At 42.8% G+C, this 17,128-nt stretch overlaps 1 protein-coding gene and 1 pseudogene across 1 annotated transcript in view; both read left to right on the top strand.

Annotated features, from left to right (window-relative positions):
* The first annotated feature begins 7,090 nt into the window (after positions 1-7,090).
* LOC150057254 (peptidyl-prolyl cis-trans isomerase FKBP1A-like) lies at positions 7,091-7,390 on the top strand (annotated as a pseudogene).
* A 4,012-nt stretch (positions 7,391-11,402) lies between these two features.
* Positions 11,403-17,128, top strand: part of Sgcg (sarcoglycan gamma) — a 46,722-nt gene continuing 40,996 nt past the window's right edge. The window contains exon 1 of the mRNA XM_090342399.1: positions 11,403-11,670. The gene's annotated coding sequence lies outside the window, so the exon portion shown is untranslated. The remainder of the gene's footprint in view (positions 11,671-17,128) is intronic.

Here is a 17,128-nt window from a genome sequence, read left to right as displayed (position 1 = left end):
GGGTTTATTTTTTAAGTTTGTCAAACATCGTACTTCTTACTGTAGCATTTTCTTTTATTTTTTACGGTTACATTTTGTTGTGTATGAGGGAAATGTTTGTGCCAGAATAAAATGGCTGGGAAAACTAAGAGGCTAACATATGGATGTTTCCTCATTATTTTAAGATCTCAGGCTCTTCTGAAAATCTTGTGAGAGTTGCTATCCAAAAGAGAAAATGTAAGCTTCAAGTTTGGCCTAGTAGTAGAGTGCTCGCCAAGCATGCACAAATCAAATCCGAATTCGATTCCTTGGTACCACGTAAACAGAAAAAAACAGGAGTGGCTGTGGTTCAAGTGGTAGAACGCTAGCCTTGAGAAAGTCCAAGGACAGTGCTCAGGCCCTGCATTCACCCTAGGACTGGCAAAAAAAGAAAAGACAGGGCAAGGGGAGAGGAAGTGAGAAAAGAGAGAAAGAAAAAAGGGGATGGAAAGATGGCTTAGTGGTTAAGTGCCTGCTTAGCAAGCATAAAGCCCTGGGTTTGATTCCTCAGGACCACATAAACAGAAAAGGCCAGAGTGGTGCTGTGGCTCAAGTGGTAGAGAACTAGCATAGAGCACAGAAAGGCTAAGGGACAGAGCCCAGTTCAAGCTCCAAGAGTAGAATAAAAAGAAAAGAAAAGAAAGAAATTTTAAAAAAAATTCTGGAATAATACCTAATTTCGATTGTATTTCAATTAGGTTAACACCCAATTTCACTCCCAGAGGCCCATATTTCTCATCCAATTAAATCTGCAGTATGTGCACAGGCATGGCTGCCGTGCATACTAGCTTAAGCCACTCCACTGCACTGAGATACAACTACATTCAGAATTACACAAAGAATGGAAAGTGAGAGCTGATGTAAAGACTAATGTGACCCAGGTACTCATAAAAACATGCGTCTCGTATATTTTATCCAATATTTACTGCTAAATACTTTGGTTTTTTTTTCTTTTCAAAAAATAAGCTCAGTAGCCAGGAAATAAAAGTTGGTCATAAAGTACATTTCAGTATAGATTGGATTGTATATAAACTTTACTTTGTGTGGGGGAGGGAGAAGAAGGAGTCCTAGAGCTTGAACCCAGCAGCTATTTTGCTGAAGACTAGTTTTTTACCACTTAAGCCACAACTCCACTTTCAGCCACAACTCCACTTGGAAATAAGAGTCTTTGGACATCCCTGCCGTGAGCTAGCTTCAAAACTTGATCCTCAGATCTCAGCTTCCTGAATAGTTAGGATTACAGGCATGAGCCACCATTACCTGGCTAACTTCTATTTCTAAAAGTATTCTTTGCAATATGAGCTGTATTTTTTTATTTAAAAAATGTCATAATCAGGGGCTGGGAGTTTGGCCTAGTGGTTAAAGTGCTTGCCTAGCATGCACAAAGACCGGGGTTTGATTCCTTGGTACCACATACATACAAAAAAGCCAGAAGTGGTGCTGAAGCTCAAGTGGTAGAGCTCTAGCCTTGAGAAAGTCCAAGGACAGTGCTCAGGCCCTGAGCTCAAGCCCAGGACTGGCAAAAAAAATAAAAAAATAAAAAAAATAAATAAAAAAAATGTCATAATCAGTAGAAACCTTGGTCTCTCCTAGCAGAGATTTGCAATAGAGCAAAACCTAGATACATAAGGCCATATAGTTTGATGCTAAATGAAAGGACCTCTAGGATATAGAAACAAAAGCAATATAATGAGTGATTGTTGTCCTTAATGTGCTGTTATCTCTAATCTCTTTAGCTCCCCCTTGGTTATCTCATATTGTTACAGTATCTCACTTTGTTATCTGATATATTGGATATATTTGTATTTGGTTATTTGAAATTGGATAGGGAAGGGGGGAAAACAAGATGAGGGGTGGGGGTGGCGGGGAGAGAAATGGGGACCAAGACATGAGAAAGGGTATCAATATATGTGAATTAATGTACCTTCTATCTGGCAAATATAATGTAACCCTTCTATTAATGACAATAAAAATATATGGAAAAAATATGATATGATCAGAAAGCAGAGATTGAGAATCATGTTCTTCTTTGTGTGCAGTTTGCATCCCCATAATTGAATATGTTGCTGAAGTTTGTTTGCAAAACCTAATCTATATGTTCCCAGAAATGGACTGTGATCTTTTCGACTCTAAGAATACTTTGGGAAATATTTTGACCTGATGTAGCAGTGTTCATGCGTTGTGTCTCCTAGAACTTAGAGATTTATTAACTTCCTTTCTGTGTTTCAGTTCTTTTTTTGGGGGGGGGTCAGTCACAGGGCTTGAACTCTGGGCCTGGATGCTGTCCCTGAGCTCTTCAGCTCAAGGCTACCACCCCACCTGTTGAGCCACAGTGCCACTACCAGTTTTCTAGTGATTAATTGGAGATAAAAGTCTCACGGACATTAGTGCTCAGGCTGGCTTTGAAACCGTGATCCTCAGATCTCAGCCTCCTGAGTAGCTAGGATTATAGGTGTGAGCCATTGTGTCCAGCTGTGTTTCAGTTCTTAATCCATAAATATATCAGAAGATATCAGACTTAGAATTAGCCTAGAGAAGAATTCCAGAGATACACAAGTATGATGAGCTCATAAAGACAATCTTGATGAGAAGGGACATAACATGGTCCTGGGGACAGAGGTAGCTTCTACCTTCATTAAGGGTGGCAAAACAGGTCAAGGTCAAGGCTCCCCAGACAGACAATGACTAACTCCCTTAGATGGAATTTTTTACCCAATGGGTCACATGTTGACTGCATGTGGATATGATATCTCCACCACTTTCAATCCCTTTACCTACGTACTGTTCCCTTTCTCTTTTTTCCTTCTCTAGAATGGAAATCCCAACTAGATTTAAGGAACAAAGGCTATGACAGCTCCTGGCTACTTGCGACAGAATGAGTGTCAGTAGTCTAGGATCCTCCAGGAAGGGTCTTTTAGACAGATAAGATTTAGATTGTACATTGTTCCAGTGGAGTAAGCTAAAGCTCCAGAGAACAATTTATTGGAGACTCCATGTTTTCTTTAATGGCCATTTGTAGCCTGATGGACTCTGAACTAAAAGAAACAAAACTTAACAAACAGGTTGAGAGTGCAGGGGCTGAATATAAGCATAATTATCATTCTAGAAAAGGATTATAAGAAAGGTAGCAATCAAGAAAACAAGGACCAGGTGTCTCCCTCCCAGGGAGAGGCATTTTTTTTGTGGGTCATGGGGCTTGAACTCTATGCCTACACGCTGTCCCTGAGCTCTTCAGCTCAAAGCTACTGCCCTACCCTTGGGCCTGGGTGCTGTCCCTAAGCTCTTCAGCTCAAGGCTACCACCCTACGCTTGAGCCAAGCCCCACTTCCCATTTTCTAGAGGTTAATTGGAGATAAAAGTCTCAGGTTCTTTTGTGCCTGGGCTGCTTTGAACCGAGATCCTCAGATCTCAGCTTCCTGAGTAGCTAGGATTACAGGAGTGAGCCTCCATGTCTGGCTTGGGAGAGCCATTCTTGAATAGCTTAGCTTGCTCTCTTATGTTTAGAGGCCTTGTAAAGTAAGTTTTAGATGTCAGTTTTTACTTGTCCTGATCTGTTAAACTCAAAACAATAGTCTTTTCGTTAGCATGGCACAACCCTCACCCTAAAGTTCTTCTAATTTGTAAAACCACAGCTGCTTGGGAAGTCCATCCATCCCTGTAGATTGCTAAGTCTGGGCTACAGTATTTAAGCCATTGACTAGAGCAGAAATCACTTTTCCTATTCCTGACTCTACCTGTTTCATTTAAACCAATGTCAGGGTATATGTTTGCATAGCACAGCCTAGGTGTAAAAACATAAATTTTAACTATTTTTCTTCATATTCTTTTTCTTTCACTTTCTACTTCTTTCTTTTCTTTCTCCTCTCCCTCCCTCCCTCCCTCCCTCCCTCCCTCCCTCCCTCCCTCCCTCCCTCCCTCCCTCCCTCCCTCCCTCCCTCTCTCTCTCTCTCTCTCTCTCTCTCTCTCTCTCTCTCTCTCTCTCTCTCTCTCTCTCTCTCTCGTGCGTGTTCTGGAGCTAATTACCTGGGCTTTATCCCTGAGCTTTACTGTTTAAGGCTAGTGCTCTACTGCTTGAGCCACCACTCCACTTCTAGCTCCCGTGCCTTTCTTTTGGTGTTAAGAATTTTATGAACTTTCTCCTGCCCACGGTTGGCTTCAAATTGTGATCTTCAGATCGCAGCCTCCTGAGTAACTAGGTTTATATGCACGAGCCAACCTTGTTAAAAAAAATTAACTGTTTCTTTTGAAATATACCCTAAAAGTGTCAATTTAGGGCTCTAAAGCGCTCTAATACATTCCACTGGGTTCAAGCTAATGGGGGAAAATTATCAGCCTTCTGTCATGCTATTGTGCAGGGAGTGAACTGAGGTGAACTTACCTTTCCCAAGACATATCACACTGTCAGATATGGAGAATTGTCAGAGACCTCTAAGGATCTAGGAATTCTGCAAATCTGGTTTAGACTAATGCTAATGAACATGCTCCCTCCTCACCCACCCCCATACAGTTGGGAGTTGAGTTTAAGCTCTTGTCTGAGCTGATCTGACCATTTCTGTCTGCAGTAAGCTAAGGGTTTGCTCTCTCCCTAGATTTATAATCATATACAACATGTGATTGCATTGGAAAGAGGAACTCTTGGGAAGCCGTTTGGTCATGACATTAAGCCTTCATGAAGGACAGAGGTGCCCTTGTAATGGGACCTACAGAAAAAGCCTCCTTTCCTTTCTTTGCCATAGTCAAGATCATATTGGGAAGTTGGCTTTTTGCAACCCACAACCAAAACCTGATCTCAGACAGATTCCAGAAATGTGAGACACAGGTGTCTGTTATCTCCAGACCACCAAGCTAAAACATCTTCCCTTTTGATTATCTAGACATTTGTGAAAGGCCAGCACACTTTTTTTTGACACCAAAATTTTATTTTCAAAATAGAATACAAAACACAAATATACACCATCATAAAGTATTTTTCAACATATAGTTTACTAAATGATTTCAATTACTGTATTTGATATAGCTGTTAATCCCAAATAAAACATTTCATATAACTTTTAAATTAGCTAATAAACCAAATTAATTTAGGTTTGTAGATGTTTCTTTTTTATATATTTTTATTGTAATTAATAAAAGGGTTACATGATATTTGCCAGATAGAAGGTGCATTAATTCACATACATTGATACCCTTTCACATGTCTTGGTACCCATTACCCTCCCCCCACCCACCACCCACTCCCCGTATTGGTTTTCCCCCCTTTCCTATCAAGTTTCAGATAACCAAATACAAATAAATTCAATATATCAGATAACAAAGTGAGATACTGTAACAATATGAGATACCTAAGGGACAGCAAAGGAGATGAGGGATAACATAGTACATTAAGGACAACAATCGTTCATTATATGGCTTTTGTTTCAATATCCTGGAGGTCCTTTCAATGAGCTTCACATTATATGTCCTTATGTATCAAGGTTTTGCTCTATTGCAGATCTCTGCTAGTAGAGCCCAAGGTTTCCGCTGATTCTGACGAATGAGGGAAACCATTGAGCCTAAGTTCCTTTGAGTCTGGCTTACTTCACTTAATAGGATTTTTTCTAAGTCTTTCCATTTCCTAACAAATGGGGAGATGTCATTCTTTCTGACAGCAGCATAGAATTCCATTGTGTACAAATACCACAACTTGTTGATCCACTCATCAACTGAGGGACACCTAGGTTGGTTCCACATCTTTGCTATGGTGAATAGTGCTGCAATGAACATTGTTGTGCTAGTGGGTTTAGTATGTCCTTGTTTCTGGGTGGTTGGGTAAATGCCAAGTAGTGGAATTGCTGGGTCATAGGGGAGTTCTATGTTTAGCCTTTTGAGGCACTGCCACACTGCTTTCCATAGTGGTTGAATGAGTTTGCACTCCCACCAACAGTGTAGTAGTGATCCCTCCTGGCCACCTCCCCTCCAGCATCTGTTATTATTCGTTTTCCTGATCCTAAGGCCAGCACACTTTTAGGAGGAAGGATCTGAACAAGGGTACACATGTGGTCACAAGTAGTTTTCACAAATCCCCAGCGATCCCACCGGCCCTTGTGAAAACACTCAAGGATGAAACAGATCCCACTGTGAAGATGAATCATGAAGCCTAGAAACCATGCGAAATCAACACATAGGACGAGTTTTGCCAATCTATTCTAGGGTGAATAATTGGAGGTAAGAGTCATGCAGACAGACTTTCCTGCATGAGCTGGCTTCAATCCGCGATCCTCAGATCTCAGTCTCCTGAGTAGCTAGCATTACAGTCCTGAGCCACAGATACCCAGCAGGAGATAGTTTAAACCCCCAAACAACAAAACAGAAGGAAGTGGGAGATTGGGCAGAAATGTCTGAGAGAGAGGACATCCAATGTGCTGACTCAGAAACCCAGTTCATGTTCTTCCAAGGTGAAGGGTACAAACCCACCTGGAGAAAACCCTGAGCATCTCATTTTGGATGCTGAGCGCAGGGCAGGAGCGCTGATGGCAGGATGGGAGGGAGGTGGGCAAATGAGAAGCCACACAGAGAAGCCAGATGTCCAAGAAGCAATCCATTCTCACCTTGTGAAGCACCAGACACAGCTTCCACCGGGAAGACAGGCAAGGAAAGAAAGCCAATGAGAAGAGAGGAAGCAGACACAAAAACTCTAGGCACAGAGACAATCCCATCCATACCAGCATCGATCGTACTCCCTGGCACAAACCCCCTAAAATCGCTGACTGGAAGGACAGGGAAAAGAACAGGGAAGGAGAGATACAGAGGTTGAGAGTAACAACTTAGGTAACTTCCCTGAGAAAGTAGCTCCTTTTTGGGTTGCTGTCTGTATCCATTTTCACAACAGACTAAAGTGTTGCACAGCAGTGATGGTCAGTCCTGGCTGACCAGTAGAACTACCTGGGTAAATTCTCTGGAGCCACCTCTGGTTTGCCCTGGTTTGCCCAGTCTCGCCGCGCGCACCGCATCCGCCACCCTCGCCACCGCCATGGGAGCGCAGGGAGAGACCATCTCCCCAAAGCGCTGCCAGACCTGCGTGGTGCTCTACACCGGGATGCTGGAAGATGGAAAGAAATCTGATTCCTGCCGGGACAGGAACAAGCCCTTTAAATTTGCATTAGGCAAGCAGGAAGTGATCCGAGGCTGGGAAGAAGGGGTGGCCCAGATGAGCGTGGGTCAGACAGCCAAACTGCCCATCTCGCCAGACTACGCACCACTGGGCACCCTGGCATCATCCCACCAAAGGCCACCCTGATCTTTGATGTGGAGCTTCTAAGACTGGAATGACAGGAACAGCCTCCTCCCTTGGCTCCCCGTTCGTGGGTCTGCCATGGAAGGATCTGGTGCCTCCAGACGCTGCTCCCTCTGACACCCCACTACACTCTATAAACATCTGCCCCGACTGAACGCGTCCTGTCACTCGGCTTTGCTTCTGACACCTCTCCTTCCTCCTCTCTTCCTCCTCGTATGTGTGTTTACCTGAACCATAGGCCATGAACCCTCGTATTTTGTTTTTGTTTGGGGGTGAAGATTCAGTGTCAGTCTCTTGGATCTAGGTTTCCAGTTAAGCATGTTGTCAACTGTTAACAGCACAAGCGATGGTTAACTTTAGACTAGGAATTGGTGTTGGGGTGGGGGTTGCAAGAATCTTTATTTTATTTGGGGGGGATGAAATTTTTATCTATTATATATTGAATCATTCTTGTTGCTGCGCTGCAAAGCCATAGCAGAATTGAGGCGCTGTGGAGGGCTGAAATGCCCTCCAGTGTGCCAGGTCCTTCTGTTCCATTGAAAACTCTACCCAAACCGAAAGGGGGTGGGCGAGAGGAGCCCCTGCGAGCCCAGTGAGGCTGGCAGTTCTTTAATTCCAGATAGTCTTCTTCCTCAAACAGGTAGAGCTTTCCTATTATCAACAACCCACACCAGAGTGGCTTGTTGCCTACAGCACACAAGGTTCCATTGACTTATCATTTCAACCCAGAGTCCACAGTCTGTCTTCTGCGTTCATTCTCACTCTTGTACCTTCTAGGGTTGAATGACGTGTGTCCACCTCTGTCATAGAATACAGACTATCTTCGCTGCCCTGAAAATCCTTCCTGCTCCATGTAATCATTCTTCCCTCCCTTGACCCCTGACAATCCATCATCTTTTTACTGTCTCCAAAGGTTATTTTTTCTGGAATATTAACACTGGAATTCCCTTTTTGTAGCCCTTTCAAGTGGGCTTGTTGCACTTGATGTGAAAATGTTTAAGGTTTCTCCATGACTTTTTTTTAGTTTTCATATCTTATTTCTCTTTAGACCTGAGTCATCTTCCATTTTGTGGATAGACCAAAGTTTATCTATCCATCTGTAGAAAGATATCTCTGTTGCCTCCAGTGTTTGGTGCTTAAGAATAAAGCCACTGTAGACATCCATGAATCTTTCTGCATGGATGCTAGCTCTTTGGGGAAGATATCAACCACTATCATTGTTGGGCCATATGGCCTACAGACTGGCACGGATGGCTCTCATCTGTAATCCAAGCTACTCAGGAATCAATCCTGTAATCAGGATTCAAAGGGCATTGTTGTTCTGATGTGCATTTCCATAACAAAATATACATTCCTTGAATATATTTCATACATTCTGGATATTTTACTTTATGAGGAATCAAACCCTGGCCCATGTTTAAGTGGTTATTTTCTTGTTAAGTTTTAAGAGTTCTTTATATATGTTGGCTAACATACCAGTCTTTTACCAGTATCTTCTCCAGTTGTGGTCCCTCATCTCTTGGCAGTATCTTTTCTATGGATGGATATTGAAATTTTGGTGATGTTCAGCTTATTCTAGAACATTTTTAGTCCAAGATCTGTGGCAAACTCTATTAAAGCAGTGTAACTATTCAGAACTCAGCGCACTGAAGGAGCCACCTGTAGGCACTGAGTGCAGAGTATCTAGTAGATTGACAGGCACGAATGTTCCTGTAAATCCAAACCACTGTATTTATATTTAAACATGCATATGGAAAGCTGATAGCAGCCTAGGAACAGGCTTGGAAAAGGATCTCACCCACATGTTGGATGCATTCATCCTCCAGTGACAGAAAATAGACCCACAAGAGACAAAAAGCTCTTGTCAAGGCGAATTTCCTTCTACCCAGCATATCTCACCATAGTCATGCAGGCATCCGTGAATGGATACGTTTGCTGGGTTCAGGCCCACATTCTATTTGTGATTGGTTGGCAGGATGATGGAAACTAGAAAGTGCTGGAACCATCCGTGAAAAGTCCCTCATGCAGTGAGGGTGAGCTCTGTCCTTTGTCTGTATTGGTGGAGGCAAAGGCTCACATTCTTGCTGTGGCTGGCTAGGAACACACAGCTGACAGCTGGGGGAACTTGGTAAAGTGCCTAAACTATAAAGAGGCACACCCAGAAAGAGACAGAAAGCACCTGGTCAGACATAAAATCAGAAACCATAGATCAGTGCAACTGGTTTTGGTTGGATGTGTATATCATCACCGGGGCTCGAACTCGGAGCCTGAGCACTGTCCCTTAGCTTTCTCAAGAATGATGCTCTTCCACTTGAGCTACAGCTCTGCTCAGGGCCTTTTGGTGGTTCATTGGAGATAAGAATATCACAGACTTTCTTCCTTCCATTGGCTTTGAACTCCAATCCTCAGAGCTCAGATTCCTAAGTAGCTACAAGCGTGATTCACAGGAGCCTGGCTGAGAACAGTGGGTTCAAAGCCAGAGACCATAACATCTGAAATGGAGTCCCAACCCCAAACTGAGTACATCAAACCCAGAATCTGGTATCATACCCTGGAGACATTAAGAAGAAGAGCACTGTGGACGGGATGCCATGACCCTAGCAGTCCCGATGACTGTGAGATAAAGCCAGGTGGTACCTGTGAGCTGAGGAAGCAGGTACACAGCTTCAGCAGTGAGTGAGACCAGTGATGGACTCTGAGCCAGTTATGGACATGATTAGAGAGAGCGGCAGAGCAAGAGTGTAGGGTGCCAAGACTTGTAACAGACAACCTAGTGATGAAGGGAGCTGCTGAAGTCTTTCTTCCCAGCTCCAGTGAAGCATGGAGAGGGAAAAGGTGCAGAAGAGCAGGAAAGTACCAGGTGGTTTGGGGTATCCTGTCACAGAAACTCAGGACTACAATTAGCATATAGGCCGATTCACTCTTACCCAAAATGCTTTGGGTCAAAAAGGGTTCCACTCTGGGGTCTTTGCAGTTTGGAGAAAGTGTGTAGACTTTACCATCTGGCCCATCTTACTCTGATAGTCCTAAGGAAATATTTTGAAACATCATGTATGAAGCAATAAAAACTATTAACATGGGATCACCAGTTGAGAGCTGGTAACTCACGCCTGTAATCCTAGCTACTTAGGAGGCTCAGGTCTGAAGATTGAGGTTCAAAAGCTAGTCCATGAAGATGAATCTGAGAGAATCTTGTCTTCATTTACCTAAAACCAAAAAAAAGAAAGAAAGAAAGAAAGAAAGAAAGAAAGAAAGAAAGAAAGAAAGGAAAACAGAAGTCAAAATGTGATTCAAGTGGTAGAATACCATCTTTGAGTAGAAAAACCAAAGGAAAATATGAGACCCTGAGTTCAAATTCCAGTACTGGCACACACAAAAGAAGTTATGACTTCATGAAAAACATAACCACGTATGTTGGGATAAGTTTCAGATTTGAATCAGACCTACATTAATTATCAAACAGATGGAACAGAAAGTCTGTGAGACTCTTATCTCCAATTAGCAACCAAAAAGTCAGAAGTGGAACTGTGATTCAAGTGGTAGAGCTCTAGCCGTAAGCAAAAAAGCTAAATGAGAACACATGGCCAGAATGGCACACACACACACACACACACACACACACACACACACACACACGACTTGATTGTTAGGTTGTGAGTTCATGTCTAGCCAAAGTGCTATAACAGAAGCAATCAGTGCTACCTGGCAGAGGATTCATGGATAATTTTTTTTTCCAGTGTCACAAATGTACATTTAGTTGAAGCAGTGTCATTTTCTAATTTAAGGCCTGCAGCTGCTGGTGAGTTAGAAGTAACACACAAAAGAAGTTATGGAATGAATAAACAGAAGGTAGAAGACAGGTCTCCTAGGAACATAAGAAAAGAAAAACTAAGCATACCTGTTAATTAGAAGTACTTGCTCATAGGTTTCCTCAAGGATAGAATTCACAGAAGTCAGTCTCTGAATTCTCTTGTTATTCAAATAAGGTAAAAGTTTATTTTAGCAACTTGTAATTTCACAAGACACTCCTGGCTTAAGAGTTTGAATGTTGCTGGAATGTTGGTTTTGTAAGAATGGTTTGGGCTTTTCTGTTTTACTTGTTTAGGCTCATGAAGAAGTACAGGCCAGCGTTGGTTTTCCAAATCATTTAAAGTGTGGTCTGGACTGTTTATGTTGCTGGAGTAAAATTAGACATGCCTGTTGCTAATAGGAGGAGATGAAATGTGAGACAGGGCCAAACAGCCAGAACCTTCTCTTGCAGGCATACGGGGTGAAGCTCAGATCGGTCACCCGTTAATGGAAATGGCCCCAGCATTCTGTCCTGGACAGAGCTCAGGTCAATTGTAGCTTCCCTCGACACAGTGCTTGGCCAAAATTCCAAGGTAAGTCATCAGTTTTACTTGGGATTTTATAGAATTAAATGTATAACTTAGAAAGTAAATCATGATTAGATTTCTTGTTGTATTTTTTCTTCATAGATGGCATACTAGTCAATAAATTAAAGTCAATGAATTGAAGTCATTATCTCAGAACAATTCCATTTTCATTATGAACAAGATGGGGTTAACTTCTCATCTCAACCGTTGTTGCCTCCACTAATTAGCTTGGCTGTGCATTTTAGCATAATCATATATTTCTAATATTTTAATGTTATCCTTTCTGCATCCTCGGACATTCAATTGTTCATAGTAGTCAATATAGACCAAGTCTAATCTCTTTAAGATTTCTTTCTTCTAATTTTACTCTTAAGCTTCTGTGACAGAATTAGGTTTGCTTCAGATTTTCTTAATAGTTTTGTAAAGAGCCATGAAGGAAAACAAAGTGGAGGTATTTCATAATTGCAAAACATGAACAGTTATCTTAGCTTTCTCACAATACTGTATGTATGTGTGTGTGTGTGTGTGTGTGTGTGTGTGTGGTGAGTGTGTGTGAGTGTGTCTATGTGTGTATGCTGGAGCTTGAACTCAGGATCTTGGCACTGTCCCTTAGCTTCTCTCCTATGATTCTGTGTATGTGTTTGTGGTGTGAGTGTATGTGTGGTTGTGTGGTTGTGTGTGTATGTGTATTCATGTGTGTCTGTCTATACTGGGGCTTGAACTCAGGACCTGGGCACTGTCCCTTAGCCTTTGCACTTAAAGCTGGTATTCTACTGCTGGAGCCTATCTCCACTTTCACTTTTTTGGTAGCAAACTGGAGATATGAGTTCCATGACTGCGTCTGTCATGGTGGGCTTTAGGTGGTGTTCCTCAGCTCTCAGCCTCCTGGGGACATAGGATGATAGACGCAGGGTGCCAACAATCAAGCTGTTCCTGATGATTCTTGAACTAAAAAAAGTGAAGAACATCTTTCCTCCCAATATCTAAGGGAAGTGGGGAATAGATGTGGTTCAAAATATTCATCAAAAACCAAACAAAACCAGGCACTGGTGGCTCACAGCTGCCATCATACCAACTCAAAAGGCTGAGATCTGAGGATCGCAGATCAAAACCAGCTCAGTCAGGAAAGTCCCTGAGACTACTGGTTCCAGTTAACCACCAACAAGCTGAAAGTGGATCTGTGGCTTAAGTGGTACAATGATAACCTTGGGGGAAAAATTTCAAGCCCAGGACCAGCACCAAAAAAAAGAACATAAACACAAAAAATGTAAAATACAGTAAATGGAAGATATGCCCCATACCAAAATGAAATGTTCTGGTGTTGGCTTGACTATAGGAGATAATTGGAAAAACATGTTCTTAAAAGAATAGGAAAATGGGGCTAGGAGTTTGGCCTAGTACTAGAGTGCTTGCCTAGCATGCACGAAGCCCTGGGTTCGATTCCTTGGTACCACATACATACAAAAAAGCCAGAAGTGGTGCTGAGGCTCAAGTGGTAGAGCTCTAGCCTTGAGAAAGTCCAAGGACAGTGCTCAGGCCCTGAGTTTAAGCCCCAGGACTGGCAAAAGAAAAAAAAAGAATAGGAAAATAAGACTCAGTGGCTCAGTGGCCACAGGATGTAGTCATGGCTAATACAAAAACAACTACAAAACCTACTTTAATATACCGTTTTGTACTTTCACTTGTTTCACTTTTCTGGGAAATAGTTAATATCCAAGTCCACTGGAAATACCCTCACAAATACCCTTTTAAGATGAATGGTTTAACTTGGAGCTCTTTTTGTAGGTTCTACTGTTTCTTCAAAATCTTTCAAAGCTAAACAGAAAGTAGTATTTACTCAGATACACAGTTCCAAACCCTTGACAAATCTAATTTCCAAGTGATGCCCACTGGATTTGCAAATATAATGCTGAAAATAAAATTATTCCACTTGCCCTATAAAATATATACTTACTTAAACTGGGTACTGGTAACTCACACTTGTACTCCTAGCTACTTGGGAAACTGAGATCTGAGTATTAAGGTTCAAAGCCAGTCTAGACAGCAAAAATCCATGAAACTCTTATCTCCAATTAGCCAGGAAAAAAACCAAAACACCAGACATGGAGCTGTAGCTCAAATAGTAGAGTGCCAGCTTTGAGGGGGGGAAAAAAGTCAAGCAAGAATATGAAGCTCTGAGTTCAAGCCCTAGTTCCTAGTTTTGGTACACACACACACACACACACACACACACACACACACACATAAAGACATACTTTATGATCATTAAATCAAACCGCTATTAGCTGGAGAATGAAAAGTAAATACTAATTGGAAATGTGGAATGGCGTCCATTTCCTTGATGTGCTGTATTTAGTGGGGAAGGGGGCTGGGGCTTTCCCCTCTGCACGCCCCCCATAGCCTAACAGTATGGATCTTGCTGCTTTTCAGCCACACCCACTAGACCTGCGGGTTTCTAGTGAGAAGAGAAGCATTTCAGATCCTAAGGATGTCCCATTCCTCCAGAACCTGCCTCCACCTGCACCACATGCCCTGGCCTGTCTACCTTCCACTCAATCTCAGGCTCCTCAGCCTCCTGTGTGTGTGTGTGTGTGTGTGTGTGTGTGTGTGTGTGTGTGTGTGTACATGTGTACGTGAATGTCAGTCCTGGGGCTTGATCTTAAGCCCTAGGCTCTGCCCCTTTGCTTGTGTGTTCAAGGCTGACACCCTACCACTTGGGCCACAGCTCCACTTTAGCCTTTTTTTTTCCTGGCTTATTTGAGAGAAGAATCTCTATAGACTTCCCTGGTGGGGCTGACTTTGAACTGCAATCCTCAGATCTCAGCTGCCTGAGGACCAAAGATGCCAGGCGTGAGCCACGGGCTCCTGGCTACTGTGGTTGTTACTCTTCTCTAGGCTAACCACAGCTCCAGGTCGTTCATATGGTATTTCCACGAGATCTACACACTTCATTCCCATGGCACCAGGCTTGTGTCCACATCAACTTTAATTTCCAGTGTTATTCTAGAGGGTTTTCCGGGAGGAAATTAGTACAAGAGATGGATTTAGAACCTTGTTGTTTTGCTGTATCTCTAGCCATTTTCAAAATGCCCCCAAGACAAGCCACCAAAGGTGGCATTTGAGGGTGTGGATGAAGGAATCTGGTGAGGAGATTCAGGAAGGGATTGCCTGTACCCAAAGGCATCTGTGCTTCAGCTACTGTAATAGGGAGCTACTTAGGATCAGGCGTTTACACATTTAAGACAGAAAAGCAATGGAGTCCTGCTTCCTGTTTAGAATCAACATCACCGTTGCCATGAAGAATGGATTAAGGTCAGTGGAAGAATAGGAGTGAGCCCTCACACTCAGCTTCACCTCCCGACTATTTTAACTCTGTTCCTTGGGTCCTCGGTTTTAATTGGAAAGCAACATTGAGAAACCTAAGAACACTGCTACAGAGGCAGCATAAAATCTCAGCTGTGAAGTCACGGGAGAGCCATGCCCTAGCTTCAGTATCCCACATAAAGGATGGCTGGTGACTCACTCCTATTATTCTAGTTACTTGGGGCCTGAGTTCTAAGGATCCTGGTTTAAAGCCAGTCCAGGCAGAAAAGTTCCTAAGACTCTTATCTCCAGTTAACCAGTAAAATGCTGGAAGTAGTGCTGTGGCTAAAGTGGTAGAGTGCTAGCCTTGAGCAAAAAAGCTCAGGGACAGTGCCCAGGTCCTGAGTTCAGGCCCTAACATTGGTGTACATACTTTTGTACACACACACACACACACACACACACACACACACACACACACACACACGCGATCCTCTATCTGTGACTTCATTCCTTTATAACTTGCTTTCCTCACTTGTGAAGGGAGAAAGTCCCATGTAAGGCATTAGAAAGTTTCTGAGCTCTTAGGAAATAGGAACTATCCTTATCTTCAGAAAGATGTGGGAAGTGGGGCAGGACCTCAGAAAGAAAAAGTTGGGATTCTCTAACCTATTTCTAAGAAGACGCCATGGCCTAAGCCCTACAAGGGCAGGAGACAGGAGGGGGGTGGCTAGTGGCCCAGCTGGGACTGTGTCAAGCCCCACCCCCATGCAGTTGGCTACTAAGCAGGGTGTGTGCATGCCAGGACACAAATAGAAAACTCCTGGCATTCAGACCACTTGAGTGTTTCTGAGATGGACTTAAGAAGGAAAGAAAATCAAATGGCGGGTAGGTCTCCAGATGAAAGCTTTCCTCTGATGAAACATGATAGATCTTAATGAACATGGCAACTAATCTTCTAAAATGTTGGTGGAATACACCAGAATGCATTGAAATGAGTGTGTGTGTGTTCCTGCAGTTTGAACCCAGGACTTGGGTGCTGACCCTAAGCTTTTATGCTATCGTGTTTTACCACTTGAGCCACAGTTCCACTCCTGGTTTTTCGGTAGTTAACTGGATATAAGAGTATCATGGATTTTTCTGCCCAAGCTGGCTTTGAATCATGATTCTCAGATCTTAGCCTTTTGAATAGCTAGGATTATAGGCATGAGCCACTAGTGCCCAGCTGGTCAGTGTGTGTGTGTGTGTGTGTGTGTGTGTGTGTGTGTGTGTGTGTGTATTTGTACTGGGGCTTGAACTCAAGGCCTAGTCATTGTATCTTAGCTTTCTTGCTCAAGGCTGGTGCTTAGCTACTTGAACCACAGCTCTACGTTGGGTTTTTGGTAGGTAATTGGAAGTCTCCTAACTCTCCTACCTGGTCCAGCCTCCTGAGTAGCTAGGATTACAGGCGTGAGCCATTAGCTCCCAACAGGGGAGATATTTGAAGATCATTTCAAGTCATCCTTTTGAATATCAAAGAAAAAGTAAAGAGGGAAGTGATTCCTAATCCTACCCCCCCGAAACATTTTTAATAAATTGTTAAAAGACCCAGAAAATTACAGATAGGTATTGATAAGAATCTGCATTATGTTTACCTCAATCTTCTTTCCATAATTTTAACTTTCCCTTAGACTATTGCAACTGAAAGGAAGCTAGGCCTAGTTGATAAATTCAATTAGATGAATTTCTTCTCTTAGAGTTTGTCCTTAATTTGTGTGTGTGTGTGTGTGTGTGTGTGTGTGTGTGTGTGTGTGTGTGTGTGTGTGTGTTAGTACTGGAGTTTGAATTGAAGCCCTTGTAGTCTTGCTTACCTTTACTGCTCATGGCTGGCCCTCTACTACTTGAACTGCACCTCTACTTCCAGGTTTTTGCTAGTTAATTGGAGATAAGTCTCAGATTTGTCAGTCTTCAGCTGACTTCAGTCCTGGATCCTCAGATCTCAGCCTCCTGAGTATCTACGATTACAGGAGTGGTCACCAGTGCTTGGCTGATGTGGCTATTTTTTCCAAGTTAAATTTTTAGTTAAATATTATTCTGGTTAAGCAGACTAAACGGGGATGAGATATTTTTTTTTTAATTGAGGCAGTATCGTGATTGATTTGCCTGAGAATTTTAGCTTTAT

This window comes from Megascapheus bottae, chromosome 11, assembly GCF_031878675.1.
Source record: "Megascapheus bottae isolate mThoBot1 chromosome 11, mThoBot2.hap1, whole genome shotgun sequence".
Classification (NCBI taxonomy): domain Eukaryota; kingdom Metazoa; phylum Chordata; class Mammalia; order Rodentia; family Geomyidae; genus Megascapheus; species Megascapheus bottae.
The sequence above is the reverse complement of the archived record's forward strand: the minus strand, read 5'-3'. Positions and strand labels throughout refer to the sequence as shown.